General features: G+C 34.6%; 1 long non-coding RNA gene and 1 other non-coding gene across 2 annotated transcripts; one reads left to right on the top strand and one right to left on the bottom strand.

Annotated features, from left to right (window-relative positions):
* Positions 1-293: 293 nt before the first annotated feature.
* On the bottom strand, positions 294-457 carry LOC121040512 (U1 spliceosomal RNA). Its single transcript, XR_005795341.1, has one exon. It is a non-coding gene; the product is annotated as a U1 spliceosomal RNA (small nuclear RNA).
* Positions 315-12,081, top strand: LOC121011055 (uncharacterized). The gene is made up of 3 exons (XR_005781549.1): positions 315-424; positions 1,717-1,721; positions 12,071-12,081. It is a non-coding gene; the product is annotated as an uncharacterized LOC121011055 (long non-coding RNA).
* The last annotated feature ends 9,614 nt before the right edge of the window (positions 12,082-21,695 follow it).

Below are 21,695 nucleotides of genomic sequence, written 5' to 3' on the forward strand. Positions count from 1 at the left end.
CATTTTTGTTTTAGTTGTGATACAGGACTCAACTTCTGTTGACAGTGCTTCCTATTGGCTTTCTAAGGTGGTTAAACATAAAACAGCAGAATTTCCAAAATCTTTTTCATGTGCAAACCACTGTATTTTGATATTGAATGATATTGAATTGATTCCCTGAAATATTTTTAGATAGAAGTCTTTCAGCTTTTAACAGTATTGACATAGATTGAGAAGAAAAAGAAAAAAAAAATCACACGGGTCAACCCTTTTGGTTTTTTTTTTTTAACATTTGTTTATTTATTTATTTTTAATAGGGGAAAGCGTGAACTCAGTCCCCCACTACCACAAATTATGCAGTCGAGTTTCCCACATTTGGGGAAATTGCAGGGGTCAGCACATCCGGAGTGCAATGGATAAGCCTTGCCCTGGGAAAACCACCTTTGTGATCATGGTATCTCCCCTGCCAGGTAAGTATGTTTATTTATTTTCAAGAGAGAGCACAGGGGAGGGGCAGAGAGAGAGGGAGACACGGAATCTGAAGCAAGCTCCAGGCTCTGAGCTATCCACACAGAGCCTAATTGGGGCTTAAACCTACGAACTGTGGGAGGATGACCTGAGCCCATGACCTAAGCTGAAATTGGACACTCAACCAACTGAGCCACCTAGGAGCCCCTAAGATGGGTCAATTCTACCATGTCTTGGGCTTCTTCTACCATGTCCATAATGCTTCTTGGGCCAGTTTATGTTCTACTGAAGAGTCTTAATAATTCCCCTTGCCAAGCTTTCATTTTCTGAGGTGTTGATTATCTATAAAGATAGGGGTTAAAAAATCAAACAGAGTAAAATCATAATAAGTTGAAATCATGTGTGCTCAGTGAAGGAGTGTATTAAATGGTAATATGTAAAGTCTAGCTTAATGATTAAGTTAACTAATCTTGCCACTGTTACAAAAGTAAAACCTCAACCTATTTATTTATTTAGCCTGCAGAAGGTTATTCTGCCTTAGTGATACATTTGGGATATCCACGGAAGTAAAGCATCAGTCACTCTGCAGTAGAGAAAGATTTCAAAGAAAAATTTTATTGGTATCAAGTAATATTACTTAGGGGAAAAAAAGTGTGTTCAAACAATTTCCAGCAACTCTAAAATCCTATGTAAGAAGTTTCTTTTCTGTTGGAATCGTAGAGCTTTAATATACCAGTGGGCATTGTCTAGTTGTAAGTATAAGATATATTAAGCAATAATATAAGCAGTTATATGTTTCATGGGCAAAATGCATTTTCAATCATTATAGATTATTGGCTATTCAAGGGCACTTTGCATATGTGGAAATAAACCCTTTGATATGTTTTCAAAAAACTCTTGTTTCTCTTTTTCCTTCCTCATAATCCAGATTAATTAATTACCTAAAAATAATGTATCTCAAATAAAGGCAGAGAAACAAAGGTGCATGAATTACCTCTCCTACAATATATTGGTGGTACATATTGAGATACTGGTTATTGAGAAGTAAAGGATTTTTCTGCTTCAAACTTTATTGTGATTGAAGATTTTATCTAAGAAGTTCTTCTGATTTAAATCTGAAGATAATTGGTGATTTTTTGCTTTAGATCTCAAACTGTAGCAGTATTAGCAAATATCTGATCATCTGTTGCCAGCTGTATTCTAGAGGGTAGAATTCTCATAAGGGAGTATCTTTGACTCCTCTCTGTGTTGATAGCAGCACTCTAGAAGAGATTGTGGACTAGGATTCTGGAAAGGATACAATTTGAAGCATCTCAGAAGAGTCCTCACTATCTTGGAATGTCACTTAGGCTGCTGTGGATAAGGGCCACATGGTCTGACAAAAATAATCTCAGAGATGGAGTGAGATCTGGTTTATTTTCCGAAATGGGGTCACTTTTGAGGTCTACGCCCAAAAATGATATAAGCAAGGAACATTAAATGGAGCATAAGGCTTGCTACCCCAGAACAATGAACTGTGGGATGTGGTTGGCAAAAGAAAATATTGACAAAACAATCTTGAACAAACACAAAAAAGTTAAGTCAGAAAACATAGAAAATATTTGGAAATTTTAATTTTACACAATAGTTGCTTGAACTTGTATATTTTTATTGCTTTCTAGAGTGATTAAAATGAACAGAAAGTGTATATATACATAATTTATATTTATATTTGTTACGATGTTGATACCTCAACTAAAATCAATTTATAAGTTTACCATTTGTAGAAACTTAGAACAAGCCATTTATTTTTAATATTAAATTTTTAAAAAATATTTATTTATTTTTGAGAGAGACAGAGAGAGACAGAGCATGAGCAGGAGAGGGGCAGAGAGAGAGGGAGACACAGAATCTGAGGCAGGCTCCAGGCTCTGAGGTGTCAGCCCAGAGCCCAACATGGGGCTTGAACTCACAGAGTGTGAGATCATGATCTGAGCCCAAGTCGGTTGCTCAACCAACTGAGCCACCCAGGCACCCCTATTTTTAATCTTTTAACATAATAACCGCTAACAAAGGAGATTGAAAAAATAATCTATCTGAAGTATCTGTATGTTTATACCCAAATAATTACTATAAACCAGATTTTTGAAAATAATTTTACCAATGCAGTGCATATATTAAAGAGTCAGAATAATACTGTTTTATCTGTTAATGCGTTAATGTTTCTCACTAACATTCCTTGTTAACTGGCTATATTTTAGAGAAATGATTTTGACAAGAAATTAATTAGCTTTAAACTTGACAGTTTGAAATAAAAAAAATTTTTTTTTGATATTCCAAGGTGAATTCTAATCATTCAAAGAAATTAAATCAGGTCTAAATTTCTCCCTCAATATCTGGCACCTTGTTATTTTGTACTCTAAGTCCTAGAATATATGTTGTAAAAAAAGACACTCAAGTCAAATAATAGGTTGAGCCTTGGCTCTGCCACATAAATACTGTTTAAAATTTTTTAAATTAATTATTGTTTAAAATTTTAAACAATAATTAATTAAGACATTGAGAATTAAACAATGTCTCAAAAGGACTTCAAAAGATTCAATTAAATATTGTATTTTAAATGCCTAGAAAACAGCTTGGTACATAGGCACAAGTTTTTATTTAATATTCCTCAAAGGTATTTATTTTTTTTACATTTATTTATTTTTGAGAGACAGAGTGAGACAGTGTGTGAGTTGGTGAGGGGCAGAGAGAGAGGAGAGACAGAATCTGAAGCAGGCTCTAGGTTCTGAGCTGTCAGCACAGAGCCCGACGAGGGGCTTGAGCCCATGAACCACGAGATCATGACCTGAGCTGAACTTGGATGCTCAACTGACTGAGCCACCCAGGCGCCCACCTCAAAGGTATTATTGCATATTAAACTATGTTCCTAAGAAATCCCCTATCTTTTTGTCTCCCCATTCCCACCCACTTTTCACTCATTCATCTATTCATTTGTTTTTTCAAAAATTATTTCTCGAACAATATTTGAAGCTCTAAGCATATAATAATGAGTGATAAATACAAGTATAAGCCTGTAATAGGTCCAGTTTGACCTATTTTGATTTGAGATGGGGGGAAAAGGCTGTGAAGGGAATAGTTCAGGGCAAGGGCAATAAACAAATGCCAAAGATTTGAGGCAGGAACATGACAATGTAAATGGAGATGCCAAGGAATGTAGTGCAGCCAGAGCAAAGTGAGTGAGTGTGTAATAGGACAACAGGGAGTTGGGACCATGCCATTTAGGGTTCATAATCCTTTAGCAAATACCTACTCAGTACATATTATTGTACTTGTCAGACACTGGGTATGAGGTGGGCTCTAACTGGGTATGAGATGATGACAAGAAAATTTGTAATGATCATAGAAAGCAATAGGTGCTTTGACAGAGGTATTAATGAATGAAAGGAAAATATATACATGGGGGAATACTTCATAGATTGAAAAAGTGACTTAAATTGACACTTAAAGAAAGAATGAAAATTATTCAGGTGAACCGATTGAAAGAAGGGCTGCACAAAGGGGGAGTAAATAGGAATCTCCCTTTTGAAATCAAGGATTATTGAGTCGAACAATACAGTTTGGCTCAGGACACAGAGGAGTTCTTTAGACACTTTTTGACTCAAGGATACTGTCAACAATAGTAACAAAGATACGTAGGAAATTATAAAATATGTGAAAATTAAACAACACAAAACTAAATAACCATCGATTTAAAAATAATCCTAAAAAAAGGAGAAAATGCTTTGAGATGAATGACAATGAAAATCCAGCAATGCCAAAACATATGAGCTTTAGCGAAAGCAGTGCCTGGAGGTATATTTACAGCTATAAACTTGAATATTAAAAAGGAAGATCTCAAATCAATAATAGCCCAATTTTAAAAATTAAAAAAAAAAGGTCAAACACAAAGAAGGCAGGAAAAGCAGATGATGTAGATTAGAATGGCCATACATTAAATAGAAAATAGACAAGTAATAGAGAAAATCAATAAACCAAATTTAATTCTTTTTAAAGATTAAAAAAGACAAACCTTTAGCTACTGACTTAAGACAGAAGGAGAGAGAACGTAAAGAAATGAGGGTGGGATATTACTACCAAACTTGCAGAAAAAGGGTTACAGGAGGATACAGTGAACAACTGTATGCCAATATAATAGATAACCAAGAAAAAAATAGACAAACTTTGAGAAAGAATAAACTGCGAAAGCCAACTCAAGAAGGAATAAAAAATATAGATAGTCCAATAACCAGTAAAATCATTGAATTAATGATTTAAAAATTCCTACAATAAAAGGGACTAGATATCTTCACCAGAAAATTTTAACAAACAAATTTTAATTAATCTTTAACACTCAAAGATTAATAATACTCTTTAACAAGCTCTTTCAAAAATTGTAAAGGGATGAAATATTGCTAATTTATTCTATGAGGCCAGTATTATTCTATGAGGTATCTAATTTTGATACCAAAATCAGACAAAAGTCAACACAAAACAGAAAGGTACGGCCAATATCCCCTGTAAAAAAAGAAAAGCAAACATCTCAACAAAATACCAGGAACCCAAATCCAGCAGCATATACAAATATACCATATGTATACCACCATTACCAAGTAGGGTTTAACTGGTAATACAATTGATAAATTCTCTCATTTTTTGTTGATTTAGGAATTTCATTTCTCTTTGAATTTTAAAGAATACTTTTACTGGATATAGGATACTTTGTTGATAAACTTTTTCTTTCAGGACTTTGTATCATCTCACAACCTACAAAACTTCCAACCCTGCAGGGTTTCTGATGAGGATTCAGGTCTTACTTTTATTGAGGATTTCTTGTACATTATGAGTCACCTCTCTTGCTCGTTTGAGGGTTTTCTTTTTGACTCTCAATGGTTTGATTACATTGTGTCTAAGTATAGATAACTTTAGATTTATCCTATTTGGAGTTTATTGAGCTGCTTGAGTGGGTAGATTCATGTTTTCATCAAATTTGGTAAGTTTTCAGTGATTATTTTTTTCAAATATTCATTTAATCCTTTTTTTCTCTCTTTACCTTCTTGCACTCTCATTATGTACATATTGATAATTTTTATGGTGCCTCGTGGGTCTTTGAGGATGTTGATTTTTATTAATTTATTTTTCTCTCTGCTCTTTAGACTAGATAATTTCAATTGACCTATATTAAACTTCACTGTTCTTCTTCTAAATGATAAAATATTTATTTCAGTTGTATTTTCCAATTGCAGAATTTTACTTTGTTCTCTACTATAATTTCTATCTCCTTATTGATAGTCTCTGGGAGATATTGTTCTCATATTTTCCTTTAGTTCTTTAGGTATAACTTCTTTTAGTTTTTTTAAAGTTTATTTATTTATTTTGAGAGAGAGAGAGAACTCGAGTGGGGGGCCAGGACAGAGAGAGAGAGAGAGAGAGAGAGAGAGAGAGAGAGATAGTCCTAAGCAGGCTCCATGCTCAATCTTTAATAAGTGGACCCTGACATGGAGCTTGATCTCATGAACCATGAGATCATGACCTGAGCCCAATTCAAGAGATGGCGAGTTAATTGAATGAGCCACCCAGGTGCCCACTTCTTTTAGTTTTTTAAATATTTAAAATAGTTTATTTAAAGTTTTTGTCTCTTAAACATAAATGCCTTCTCAGGGACAAATTCTTTTGATTGCTTTCTTCACTTGCGCAGAAGCCTTTTTCTTTGTTTTTGCATATCTTTTTTTAAACTTTTTTAAAAAATTTAAATCCAAGTTAGTTAACATATAGTGTAATAATGATTTCAGGAACAGAATTTAGTGATTCATTAGTTACATATAACACCCATTGCTCATCCCAAGTGTCCTCCTTAATGCTCCATACCCCTTTAGCCCTTCTCCACCACCCAACATCCCACCAGTAACCCTCAGTTTCTTCTCTGTTTTTAAGGGTCTCTAATGGTTTGTGTCCATCTCTATTTTTATCTTATTTTTGCTTCCCTTTCCCTATATTCATCTGTTTTGTTTCTTAAATTCCACATATGAATGAAATCACATGATATTTGTCTTTCTCTGACTTATTTCACTTAGCATGATACACTCTAGTTCCATCCACGTTGTTGCAAATGGCAAGATTTCATTCTTTTTGATCACCGAGGAGTATTCCATTAAATGTATATATCACGTCTTTATCCATTCATTAATCTATGGACATTTGGGCTCTTTCCATAGTTTGGCTATTGTTGATAGCGCTGCTATAAACATTGGGGTGCATGTGCCCTTTAGAATCAACATTTTTGTATCTTTTAGATAAATAGCTAGTAGTGCAATTATTGGGTCATAGGGTAATTCTACTTTTAATTTTTTGAGGAGCCTCCATACTGTTTTCCATAGTGGATGCACCAGCTTGAATTCCCACCAGCAATTAAAAAGGGTTCCTTTATCTGCATCCTCTCCAACATCTGTTGTCACCTGAGTTGTTATTGTTAGCCATTCTGATGGGGGTGAGGTGGTATCTCATTATGGTTCTGATTTGTGTTTCCCTGATGATGAGGGATGTTAAGCATCTTTTCATGGGTCTTGTTAGCCATCTGAATGTCTTCTTTGGAAAGGTGTCTCTTTATGTCTTTTCCCCATTTCTTCACTGGATTGTTTTTTTGGGGTGTTGATTTTGATAAGTTCTTTATAGACTTTGGATACTAACCCTTACCTGATGTGTCATTTGCAAATATCTTCTCCTATTCCATTGGTACCTTTTAGTTTTGTTGTTTCCTTTGCTGTGCAGAAAATTTTTATTTTGATGAGGTCCCAATAGTTAATTTTTGCTTTTGTTTCCCTTGTCTCCAGAGACATGTCAAGTAAGAAGTTACAGCAGATGAGGTCAAAGAGGTTGTTGTTTTCTCCTCGAGGATTTTAATGGCTTCTTGTCTCACATTTAGGTCTTTCATCCATTTTGAGTTTATTTTTTGTGTGTGGTGTAAGAAAGTGGTCCAGGTTCATTTTTCTGCATGTTGCTATCCAGTTTTCCCAACACAATTTGCTGAAGAGACTATCTTTTTTCCATTGGATATTCTTTCCTGCTTTGTCAAAGATTAGTTGGCCATCCATTTGTGGGTCCATTTCCGGGTTCTCTATTCTGTTCCATTGGTCTATGTGTCTGTTTTTGTGCCAGTACCATACTGTCTTGGTGATTACAGCTTTGAATAGAGCTTGACGTCTGTAAATGTGATACCACAGCTTTGGCTTTTTTTTTCAACATTACTTTGGCCTTTCGGGGTGTTTTGTGGTTCCATACAAATTTTAGAATTGCTTGTTCTAGCTTGGTGAAGAATGCTTGTATTATTTTGATGGGGATTGCATTGAATATGTAGATTGCTTTGGGTAGTATCAACGTTTTAACAAGATTTGTTCTTCCAATCCATGAGCATGGAATGTTTTTCCATTTCTTTGTGTCGTCTTCAATTTCTTTCATAAGCTTTCTATAGTTTTCAGCGTATAGATTTTTCTTCTCTTTGGTTAGGTTTATTCCTAAGTATTTTACGGTTTTTGGTGCAATTGTAAATGGGATGGATTCCTTGACTTCTCTTTCTGCTGCTTCATTATTGGTGCATAGAAATGCAATCGATTTCTGTACATTGAATTCATATCTGGTGACTTTGCTGAATTCATATATCTATTCTATCAGTTTTTTGGTGGAGTCTTTTGGGTTTTCCACATGGAGTATCATGTCATCTGAAAAGAGTGAAAGTTTGACTTCCTCCTTGCTGATTAGGATACCTTTTATTTCTTTGTATTGTCTGATTGCTGAGGCTAGGACTTCTAACACTATGTTGAATAACAGTAGTGGGAGTGAACATCCCTGTTGTGTTCCTGACCTTAGGGGGAAAGCTCTCAGTTTTTCCTCATTGAGGATGCTATTAGCTGTGACCCTGAGGATTCTCTTCCTGCACCAGCTTCTATCTGTTACCAATCATTTCAAGTACTTCACTTTTCATTTCTGCTTTAAAGATATTCATAATCATGGCTTTAAACACCACCTACCAGTGACAACTCTGTATTTGACATGTTTCTAACTTATGTAAACTTGATGCTATAACATCTGCCCTGCATACATATGCTAGAAACACCTTGTTCTGAGTCACATTGCCTTGGTTTCCTGCATCCCTCATCACTCTCTTCTTTGAGAAGAATCCATCTCCCAGGGGTACCCTTTCAAGGTGCCAACCAACAAATACAGAGTCTACAATCCCACCAGCCTCCTTTTTCAGACTCTCACACCCTAGGCCACTAGACACTTGCCCTGATAGCTCCGGTACTAGACATCAGACAACTGGGGACAGCACCTATGCCCCAGAGTCCGTTGACATTAGTCAAATTAGTCAGTATTAAGTTTTCTTATGTCATCTTACCTGTTCCTTCCCACAGAAACCACAATAAAATCTCTTGCCCATGGGTCCTCTCTTTCCCCTGCCTCATGACTGATCCTGGGGTTTCCCCATGTAGTCCATCCCCCATGGCATGACATGTATTCCTTCTCTTTTGAGATTTGTATAAAAAACTACCTTGCAACAGTGTGTCATTAAAGTATCAATGGCATTCTCCTCCTTATTGACCATACCTAATAATGTTGGCCCCCCATGTCTAAATAATAATAAAGCCTATTGAAATAGACTCTTAAGTTTATATCAACCATCTGAGACTTTTATCTGAAGTCCAGACTTATATATGCTGATTTAATACCTCCAATAATGTGTTTAATGTACTTAGTAAAGATAGTCAAAAACAAACTCCTGATATTTTCCTCAAATTTGTTCTATTCCTTTTTTTTTCTCTAATTCAGTAAGTGATAACTCCTTCCTTCTGGTTTTATAGGCCAAATACCCTGCACTTGTTTCTGAATCTGTTTTACCCTCCACCATCAGTCAGTCATAACATTTTGTTGGCAATTCCTTCCAAATATATTAAGGATCCAACCACTTCATTTGTCACTTATACTTTACCATGCTGGTCCAAGCAACTATCATCTCTGAGTGCTTTATTGTCTATTAAGTGTTCTTTCTGTTTTTTTTTCCATTGTTATCTATAGTTTACACTTAACAGAGAAGTTCAAGTGATCCTTGAGACAGAAAGAGATAATTATAGTGACAGAGAAATGTGGAAGAAGGCAACTTGTAGGCAAGAGGAGATAGATATAGGAAAAATACAGCTGTCATACAGATGTAAGGTTTTTGATCCTTATTATGAATGAGATGAAAAGTTGATGGAAGTTTTATGGCAAAGTAGTTATACAAATTGACATGTATTCAAAAATAAACATACTACCATCTCAAAGTGTTTTTACTTAATATTTTCTCATGCTAGAGTTATATTTTTCCATATAAAATTCCTGTAAATCCTCTTACTTCTTTCACATTTTGTGCAAAATCACTGTCTTAGCAAGCCTTTCCCTAGCTAATCTAATTACAATTGACCACCCTTCCCAACCAGATTCCAACTTTCCCTGCCTTATTTTTTTCTGTGACATGTTTCACTACTTAACATTTTATATGTTCTATTTTGTTGCTTATTTTTGTGTGTATATGAGTACCTTACTAGACTATAAACTCCATTATGACATAGGTTTTTGTCTGTTTATCCACTGTTTTCTGCCACAAACTTGATTAATGACTAGCACAAAGAAGATCTTAAAACATTTATTAAATGAATAATATTTTTCAGGTCAATAAGGAAATAATTAGATAAATGGTAGTGATACCTGAGACCTGAAAAACTCTTCCCATGAAATTTATGTTTGGTAAACTCAGTTCAAACCTTCATTTTTCCAACTGCCAGTAAGTGATAACAAACAGGAGTTTTCACCCTTAAAAGAGGACACACATCTTCAGCAATGTTTAAATTATTAGAAATAATCTACATATATCTTGTATCATAGTTCCTGACACCTTATAGGTACTACAGAGATGGCAATAGAAAAGTTTTACTTTTTCTATATTTTCCAAAGTCCGATGTTATTTTTTTCTGTTCTTCACACATCATTTAAATGCAATTTATGAAGTTTCTCAATTATTGATGAGGCTGTCCTTTCCTGCATTATTATAATTTAACAATTTCAAAAACTTGGCAGATGATGAAAGATGTAGTCGTTTTGTAATGATTTTGTTTTAAGATGCTTTTTATAAGAATTATTTTTTATGTTGCTTCATTGCTGGCAATAGCTGTATTTCTTCCGGACTGACATGCATCTATCACCAGCGCATCCATATTTAAAATGAACTTTGTGCTTTCCTTGGTTAGAGATATATGCTTTTAATTTTTCTTTGGAGGATGCACCAGTCAGTATAAGCATATCGCATTTTCATCATAGGTTTATAGTTATTGCAAACATTTAGATTCATGACATCAAAGTTATACTTCAGGGTCCTGCCAATTAATTTCCTTTATTTTCACCCCTGAATTTTAAGCAATGATGTAATCCTCTCTTCGAAATTGCTAATTTAAAAGAAGATACTAAATGAGTATTCTCCCTTTCCAGGTTCTAAAATAATGATGTCTTAGGGAATGTCATTTAATTTTACCAACTGACAGATTTAAGATGTTACTGAAAATAAGATGTGTGACTAGAAACATTTTGAAATGTCATGCTATGCACGCTGAGTACTTGACCTCATTTATATTCCTCTTCCATCTAATATAGATAAAGCACATCTGGCAATCGCTATTTTGCATATAAAAATCTTACATATCCTTGTGAGAGCCAAGCACATCGATCTACCTCTGATGTTCAAGAATAAAATCCCTTACTATTAGGAAAAGTTTAACAATTAAAAATGTTTGTATTTTGTTTTAACCACTTTTGATGCATAAGCATTTTCAGATGCCCGGCAAAAGAAAAAACAAATATTATTTTATGATTATTTCGCTGACGTATAGTATCATACATATTCGTGGCTCCTTTCTTCCTTCATTAGAATTCCAGCTTAGTGTTTCCATACCATGAAAAATAGCTAGCACTTAACAGGCTACAGTAACATTTAATTGAAAAAATTAATCTGACATTTTGAACTGATTACAAAGTAGTCTTCATACACACAAATTCTAACATACATTTTTTATATGAATTTGAAGTAACAAATAATAGTAATGCTAACTATAAAAAGAAAGACTTTTTGTTTGTTTGTTTGTTTTTCACCTGCAATGCTTCTCTTCCTAAAGCTTGGACAATACTACTACTTTTTCCTCTCTTTGAAAGTTATCAGCCTGGAATACCAAAGGGGAAGAAATATTAGGAAATGGAGTTTTAAGTAATCAAAGAGACAGACATTTTTTTTATCACAAAAGCTAAAAAGAAACTTGCTAGGAGCAGGTGATTTTACAGTGTAATTTGTCTCATTTTCTTGCAAATGTTCTACATACAAGTTTCTCACTTCTGTGCATCCAGACTGGAGAAGTATGGAGATAAATCCTTGAAATAGATGTGTGGTTGTATGAGAAGGGAGAAAAAAAGCTGAATTCAGATGTATTAACTCCAATAAAGAAAAACCAAGTAACAGTTATTTGATTGTACTGATCATCACAGCCATGTAAAGCTGAATTGAAAGCCCTGAACTCATTTGGGCCAGGAGGGCAGAGCACAAGGAAAAGTGAAAGAGGTAACATAAATAGGAAAGACGAGGCACTAACGTGCAACGGATTCCCTTTGAACTTTGTAAGAATTAAAAGATACAGCTGTAATCTTAAACAGAGGACTCTTCTGTACACAGTTCTTGACCTAATCTACATGCATGATGATAAAACATTAAAGATGTTTAAAATAAACTGATTACATTAGGAAAGAAGAGAGATCTCAAATCACTAACCTAAGCTGCCACCTGAATAACAAGAAAAAGAACAGTGAACTATACCCAAAGCAAACAAAAGAAAAAAATTACTATGCATAGTGGGGAATCAATAAGATATGAAACAGAAAAAGTCAATAAAACAAAAATTGTTTCTTTTAAAATGTCAATATAATTCCAAGTTGATAAGCTAATGAATGAGAAACTTTATGTCTACAAATAAGAGAAGCTAGATGAAACAGACAAATTGTAGAAGGATACACATTACTAAAATTGACTCAGGAAAATGTAGGAAATATGAATAGGCCCATACAAGGGATTGAATTAATTATTAAAAGTCTTCCACAAAGAAAATCGGGATTATAATTCTCTGAAAATTTTAGAAAAATGATAATACTAAACTTTTTTTACACAATACCAAAATTTTTTCAAAAAAATTTAAACTATGAAAACACTGTCTATGACTAAAAGTATTCATCCCATATATGTCAGGTTGATTTAACATCCCAAAATGAATTAATGTAATGCACCATAATAATTGACTAAAGGATGGAAAAATACATGATCATTTCCATTGAATCAGAAAAATCATTTGACAAAATTCAACACCCATTTGTGATTTAAAAAAAAAATGCTCAATACACTTGGGATAAAAGAGAATTTCCTCAGTCTGATAAGCAGCATTTATAAAACTACAACTGACTTCATACTTGATGAAAGACTGAATGCTTCCCTTTAAGACCAAAGACAAGGCAAGGATATCTATTCTCATCATGCATTCCACATTGCATTAGAGATTTTGACAGTATAATTAGACGAGAAAAAGAAAAGCAATTGTTGAGAGTGTAAAGGAAGAGTAAAATTGCCTTTTTTCACTTATAGAATAATCCCAAATATAAAAATCATGAGATCCACACATGAAAGCAACAACAACAGGACAAGAACCTAATAAAGCAGTCCAGCAACTTTACTGGACCTGAGACAAATGTGGAAAAACCAATTATATCTCTCTCTATTAAAAATAATCCAAAAATGAAATTAAGACCATTCTGTTCACAATAGCATCAAAGAGAATTAAATGTTTAAGAGTGAATTTTATAAAAGGAGCACACAGCTTATGCATTTAAAGCTTTAAAAAAGCTGAAAGAAATGAAAGGAGGTCCAAATAAAAGAAGACAATCTATGTTCATGGACCGAGAGGCTATTGAGTCTTAGCTTGATGGATATTCTCCCCAAAGTTATCTATAAATTTAAAGCAATCTCTATCAACATCTCAGCAGGTTTTCTTTCTTTCTTTTCTTTTTTCCAGAAATTGACCAACTTTTTATTAAAGTTTGTATGAAAATACAAAGTACTGTGAATAGGCAAAGACCTTGATAATAATGGTATATGAAGGCTTAAACGCTGGAGTCTGTCTCAAAGCTTACTACAAAGTTACACTAATCAAGACATTGTGGTACTGGCATAAGATGGACATATAAATCAATGAAATGGAATTGAAAGTAAATAAAAAATGAAGCCTCCCATTTGTGGTTATTTGATTTTCAACAGTAGCACCAAGTTAATTTAGTGGGGAAAAAAAAAAATCTTTCCAACAAATAGTTCCAAGACAATTGGATATCCACTTGAGAAATGAAAAATTTCAACCTAAACCTCACATTATACCTAAAAGTTGTCTTGAATGGGTCATAGATCTAAATGTCACACCTCAAATTTTAAACGGCTTACAAGAAAATATGGTAGTAAATATTCATAACCCTGGGCTAAGCAAACATTTTTTGGATACAATACCAAAAGCATAAGCGATGAAGAAATTATAATTTGGACTTCTATAAAGTTCAAAAACGTTATGCTTCAAAAAACATGACTTAGAAAGTGAAAACACAATCCTGGGTTCTGGGAAAGAAATCCTCCAATCATATATTTGATTTGATAATACACAAAATATTTAAAGAACTCCCAAAACTCAATAATACCTATACACATAAATTTTCCATATGACCTAGCAACTTTTTTTGTAGGTATCAATACAAGAAGTTTGAAAATATATCCACACTTGTATAAAAATGTTCATTAAGGAATCATTTCTACTATCCAACATGATGTTAGATCTTATAAAGAGATAGGATAGTTTTGTAATAAATCTCAGACTGTCTTCCAAAGTCTCTACCATTTTTTCTAAATTACCATCAGCAATGAGTGAGCATTCTACCAAACAGTAGCAGAATACACATTTTTCTTAAGTTCACAAGGACATTCTCCAAGATATATCACATTAGGTCACAAACAAGGAGCCTTAGCAAATGTAAGAAGATTGAAATCAAACCAAGGATCTTTTGTGATTACAGTGTAATGAAACTAGAGATCAGTAACAAAAGAAACTTGGAAAATTCAGAAATACTTGGAAATTACACAACAGACTCTTGAACAACCAATGGATCAAAGAAGAAATTGAAAAGGGAATTAAAAAATATTTGGAAACAGGTGAAATTGCAAATGTAACATACCAAACATGGGATGAAACAAAAACAGTTCTAAAAAGTTCGTAGTGATAAGTGCCTACACTAAGAAGAAAGAAATATCATAACAAAAGCAACAAGAACAACAACAAAACCAAACTAATCCAACATTAGACAAAGGAAGGAAATAACAAAGATCAGAGCAGAAACAAGTAAGATGGCGATCAAAAAAGCAATTGAAAAGATCAACAAAAGAAGATCCGGCTCTTTGAGTGGATGAATAAAATTGAGAAACTTTTAGTTAGACTAAGAAAGAAGAAGAATCAAATAAATAATATCAGCAATGAAAGAGAACACATGCAAATGAAACCAGGGAAATACAAAAGTTAATGAAATGCTACTATGAACAATAATATGCCAACAAGTTGGATAACCTAGAAGAAATGGATAAATTTCTGGAAGCGTGTAACCTACCAAGACTGAGTCAGGAAGAAGTAGAAAATCTGGACAGACAAATCACAAGGAGATTGAATCTGCAAATATCAACCCCCCCCCCCCCCCCCGTAGGGGCACCTGGGTGGGTTCAGTCGGTTAAGCAGCTGACTTGGGCTCAGGTCATGATCTCGCAGTTCGTGAGTTCAAGCCCCACGTTGGGCTCTGTGCTGACAGCTCAGCTCTCAAAAATAAATAAACATTAAAAAAAACCAGTAAATAAAAACCAAGGACCACATGGTTTCCTTGGTGAATTCTACCAGCATTTAAAAAAAATTTTTAGGGGCGCCTGGGTGGCGCAGTCGGTTAAGCGTCCAACTTCAGCCAGGTCACGATCTCCCGGTCCGTGAGTTCCAGCCCTGCGTCGGGCTCTGGGCTGATGGCTCAGAGCCTGGAGCCTGTTTCCGATTCTGTGTCCCCTCTCTCTCTGCCCCTCCCCCGTTCATGCTCTGTCTCTCTCTGTCCCAAAAATAAATAAACGTTGAAAAAAAAATTAAAAAAAAATTTTTTTAAACGTTTATTCATTTTTGAAAGAGCCAGAAACAGAGTGCGAGTGGGGGAGGGGCAGAGAAAGAGGGAGACAAAATCCGAAGTCAGATGCTTAACTGACTGAGCCACCCAGGTGCCCCTAATTCTACCAAACATTGAATAAAGAGGGGCACTTGGATGTCTCAGTCAGTTAAGTGCCCAAAACTTGGTTTCAGCTTAGGTCATGATCTCATGGTCTCATGAGTTTGAGTCCCACACTGGGCTCTACACTGATGGAGCAGAGCCTGCTTGGGATTCTCTGTATCCCTCGCTCTCTGCCCCTCTAACACACTCTCTCTCTCTCTCTCTCTCTCTCTCTCTCCCTCAAAATAAATAAATAAACAGGGGCGCCTGGGTGGCGCAGGCGGTTAAGCGTCCGACTTCAGCCAGGTCACGATCTCGCGGTCCGGGAGTTCGAGCCCCGCGTCGGGCTCTGGGCTGATGGCTCAGAGCCTGGAGCCTGTTTCCGATTCTGTGTCTCCCTCTCTCTCTGCCCCTCCCCCGTTCATGCTCTGTCTCTCTCTGTCCCAAAAATAAATAAACATTGGAAAAAAAATTAAAAAAAATAAATCAACAACAACAACAAAAACATTTAAAGAAGAATTAAGGTCAATTCTTTTCAAACTCTTCCAAAAAATTAAAGAGAAGGGAATACTCTGAAACTCATTTTACATCAGAATTACCATGATACCAAAGCCAACAAAGTAGAAATACTGAAAAATATAGATCAATAATCCTGATGAATATAGATGCAAAAATTTTCAACAAAGTACTAGCAAATCAAATTTAACAACACACCAAAAGAATCAAACACCAAGATCATGTGACATGTATCCTTGGGATACAAGGTGATTCTCACCCTGGGGATACAAGGATGGTTCAAGAAATGCAAATCAATAAATGTGATATACCAGATTAATGTATGTAAAAATAAAAACTATGGAATCATCTAAGTAGATGAAGAAAAAGTATTTGCCAATAATCAATATCCCTTCATGACAAAAACTTGCAACAACTTGGGTATAGAAGGAATAAATTCAACATAATAAAAACCCACAGCTAACATCGTTATGCCCACAGCTGACGTCATACTCAGCAGTCAGAGGCGGAAAGCTTTCTGCTGAGATTAGGAACAAGACAAAAGTCCTCACTTTTGTTACTCCTATTCCACATAGTAGTGGAAGTCCTAGCCAGAGCAATCAGATGTAAAAAATAAATAAAAGGCATTCAAATCAGATGGAAGAAGTAAAATTGTCTCTGTTTTCAGATGATGGACTCCTTTATTAGAAAAATCCTAAAAATCCACCAAAGAAACTCTGAGAACTAATAAATGTATTCAGTGAAGTTGCAAGATCAAAATCAACATGCAAAAATCAGTTGCATTTCTATGCATTAATGATGAACTATCTGAAAGATAACGAAAATCTCACGAACAATGTCATTAAAAAAATAAGATACTTAGGAATACATTTAACAAGGAAGTGAAAAACTCATACACTGTAAGCTATTAGACTTTGATAAAAGAAATTGAAAAGACACAGAAAAATGGAAAGGTATTTCATGATCATGGATCCAAAGTATTAATATTGTTAAAATGTCCATACTTTCCCAAGGCTATCTATAGATTCAATGCAATCCCTATCAAAGTTTCAATGACATTTTTCATAGAAACAGAAATTTAATTTTTTAAAATGTTTTCATTTATTTTTGAGGCCAAGAGACAGAGTGTTAACAGGGGAGGAGAATAGATATAGGGAGGTAGAGTCAAAAGCAGGCTCCAGGCACTGAGCTGTCAGCACAGAGCCCAACGCAGGGCTCGAACTCACAAACCGCGAGATCATGACCTGAGCCAAAGCTGGATGCTTAATTGACTGAGCCACCCAGGCACCCCCATAGAAACAGAAATTTAAAAAATTGATGGAAATAGAAAAGATCCCAGATAGCCAAAGCAATGCTAAGAAGAAGGTACCAAATTGGAGGCAACACAATTTCTAATTTCAAATTTTATTACATGGATATATCTTGAGGGTGTTATGCTATGTGAAATAAGTCAAATAGAGAAAAAACAAATACTGTAAGATATCAATTATATGTCAAATCTAAAATAGTCAACCTCAGAAAGAATAGTAGTTGCCAATATACGGGGGATGGAAGAAATTGGGACACGTTGGTCAAAGGGTATAAACTTCCAGATATAAGATGAATAAGTTCTGGGGACCTAGTGGATAGCATGGTGACTATAATTAACAATACCATAGTATATACTTGAAAGTTTCTAGAAGAGTAGATCTTAAACATTAAATCACCACACACACACACACACACACACACACACACACACACACGTTATGTCAGGGGATGTAGGTGTATACTAATCTTTTTGTGGTAATCATTTAAGTATATATATGTGTATCAAATAATCACATTGTACACATTAAATTTACATATATTATATTTTCATAATATCTTAATAAATTGGAATAAAATTTGAATTTCAAAGTAATATGAAAAATAATTTATCTTGTTATCATCTCATTTTATGTCTTACAGATTTAAATGGGTATACCACAGAAAAATGCTTTAGGCCATTTCAGAATAGAAAACAAAATGAGAATTAGCAGAACTGGATCTGGATCCAGAACTGGATCATCATCACTGGATCTCAGTTCAATTTTATGCTATAAACTTATTATATCTTGTTTTATTTATTATAAAGAACTTATTTTTAATGTATCATGATACAAACTCTCTAGTCAAATCATATACTGTATGTGAATTCTCTGACTCCATAAGACTTTACTGGTTTCTGAAGCTTTTCTAGGGACACTTTCTCCTAGTAAAAATCATTGTAAAATTGGCCACTTAAGACCTATGTTGTATTTTGTATTGTTTCCTCTGTACAAGTTAATGATGACATTTTATGTAGTATCATTATTTTTTAGAGAAGCATTCATAGTCACCGTGTGTGTGTGACTTGGAAAGCAGTGGGAAGATTAGGTTTAGAATTACATAATTAATAATTTAGGTCAATGTATAAACATTTTTGGGTAAACAATTATTTAATTTCAGATGTAAATTTTCACTTGAAATGATTAAATCTTGCTGTCTCAAAGTATGATGTTCAGAAATAGAAAAACATTGAATTCTTTTTTTTCAATATTAGGTTGTGATAATCGTGGCTGTCAATGTCAGTGCAGAAAAAATTTCATTTTAATAATTGGTTCATGGAATCAGTGGAAAACTGACATGAAAAAATGATTGGAATACTGTACAAATACAAAAATGAAGCTGTCACCGTCTAAGTCCGTTTAAAAAAAAATATATATATAGTGAGCACAAGCTGGGGAGGGGCAGAGAGAGAGGGAGACAGAGAGAGAGAGAGAGAGAGAGAGAGAGAGAGAGAGAGAGAGAGTGAGAGAATCCCAAGAAAGCAGTGTGGAGCCTGATGTAGAGTTTGAACCCATGAACTGTGAGATCATGACTTGAGCTGAAACCAAGAGTTGGGCTCAACTGACTGAGCCACCGAGGTGCCCCACAGTCTAACTCTATTAAACTTTAACATCCCAAAGATGGGACAACCAGTCTTGGTATACTTTCCAAGCAGTTAGGCCAATCTATTATGTCTCCTTGCTGAAAGACCTGATCTGCATATAATCAAAATTTGAGAGTCTAATCACATTTATATACAAAAACACGTGATAGAGGAACAGTTTAATGTACACCTTAAAAAAATAACAGGCACATCTAAGAAATGTTTTCTTCAAGACAACTAATTTGGCTTCCACAATAAATCAAAGGCATTAACAACAAATATGAAAACAGGTTGAGGGGAACTTATCTAGGATAAAAGAGACTTAAGAAACAAAACTGAGGGGTGCCTGGGTGGCTCGGACATTAAGTGCCTGACTCTTGGTTTGGGTTCAGGTCATTGTCTCAGAGTACGTGAGATTGAGCCCCGCATCAGGTTCTGCAGTGATGGCTCAGAGCCTGCTTAGGATTCTCTATCTTCCTCTCTCTCTGCCTCTCTCCCACTTGCTCTCTACCTCTCTTTCTCTCTCTCTCTCTCTCTCTCTCTCTCTCTCTCAAAAAAAAAAAAGAAATACAATCAAATGCAATGTAGTGTGAACCTGACATGGATCCTCATTTACATAAACATATGGAGAAATGTTTCATGACATTAGAAAAATTGATTTTTGATTATTAACTAAAACAAAGAAAACACGTTTGATTAATATATCATATTATCATTATCAATGGTGTCTTTTTTTTTTTAGAGTTTCAGGGGTAAAATGATGTGTGGTTTGCTTTAAATGCTTTAGCAAAGAAAGACAAGTGAAAAAAGGAGCACATCAATCACATGTGGCAAAATCTTGATAATTTGGGTATTAAACATTTCCTTATAGTTATTTTACACCTTCAATATATTTAAAACATTTTTAAATATGATGACTCCACTGACAGAAATTACCTGGAGGGACAGACAACACATTTGAATTTAGACAGGATCTGTACATATTTAGTCTGTCTCTACAATTAACTGTTGAACTTGATTAACAGGATAGCTCTGGAAAACAGTACGGAGGTTCCTCAAAAAATTAAAAATAGAACTACCCTACAACCCAGCAATTCAGTACCTTTTATCCAAAGGATACAAAAATGCTGATTTGAAGGGACACATGCACCCTAGTGTTTACAACAGCACGATCAACAATAACCAAATTATGGAAAGAGCCCAAATGTCCATCTACTGATGTAAAGAAGATGTAATGTATACACACATATACATATATATGTATGTATACAATGGGATATTACTTGGTTGACAAAAAAGTGAAATCTTGCCATTTGCAATAATGTAGATGGGGCTAGAGGGTATAATGTTAAGAGAAATCAGTCAGTCAGAGAAAGACAAACATGATTTCACTCATATGTGGAATTTAAGAAACATAGCAGATGAACACAGGGGAAGGGAAGGAAAAATAAGATAAGCACAGAGAGGGAGGCAAACCATAACAAACTCTTAAATAAAGAGAACAAACTGAGGGCTGTTGGAGGGGGTGGTGGTGGGGATGGGCTAAATGGGTAAAGGGTATTAAGGAGGGGACTTGTTGGGATGAGCACTGGGTGTTGTATGTAAGTGAGGAATCACTAAATTCTACTCCTGAAATCATTATTACACTATATGTTAACTAACTTGGGTTTAATAAATAAGTAAATAAATAAATAAATAAATAAATGCAAACAAATAAAAATATAGATTTTTAACTCACTGGAAATTAAGATATGACTCAATTTGGGTAGATTAATGAAATTGAAATTATTCTGAAAAATATTGTCTATAATCTTAAGTGAATTTTCTTTGAATTTTAAAAAAAGCGTGCAATATTTTATTTTGTACATCTTTGAATACAATTTTAAATTACTTGAAACTTCAACTATTAGTTGAATATTAGTATAGACTAAAAAATAAATTTTTTTTATTTCTTTTTTTTTTTTTATTTATATATGAAATTTATTGTCAAATTGGTTTCCATACAACACCCAGTGCTCATCCCAAAAGGTGCCCTCCTCAATACCCATCACCCACCCTCTCCTCCCTCCCACCCCCCATCAACCCTCAGTTTGCTCTCAGTTCTCAACAGTCTCTTATGCTTTGGCTCTCTCCCACTCTAACCTCTTTTTTTTTTTTTTCCTTCCCCTCCCCCATGGGTTCCTGTTGAGTTTCTCAGGATCCACATAAGAGTGAAACCATATGGTATCTGTCTTTCTCTGTATGGCTTATTTCACTTAGCATCACACTCTCCAGTTCCATCCACGTTGCTACAAAAGGCCATATTTCATTTTTTCTCATTGCCACGTAGTATTCCATAGTGTATATAAACCACAATTTCTTTATCCATTCATCAGTTGATGGACATTTAGGCTCTTTCCAT

The sequence above is a fragment of the Herpailurus yagouaroundi genome, unplaced genomic scaffold, assembly GCF_014898765.1.
Source record: "Herpailurus yagouaroundi ecotype Mexico unplaced genomic scaffold, PumYag 28, whole genome shotgun sequence".
Lineage (NCBI taxonomy): Eukaryota > Metazoa > Chordata > Mammalia > Carnivora > Felidae > Herpailurus > Herpailurus yagouaroundi.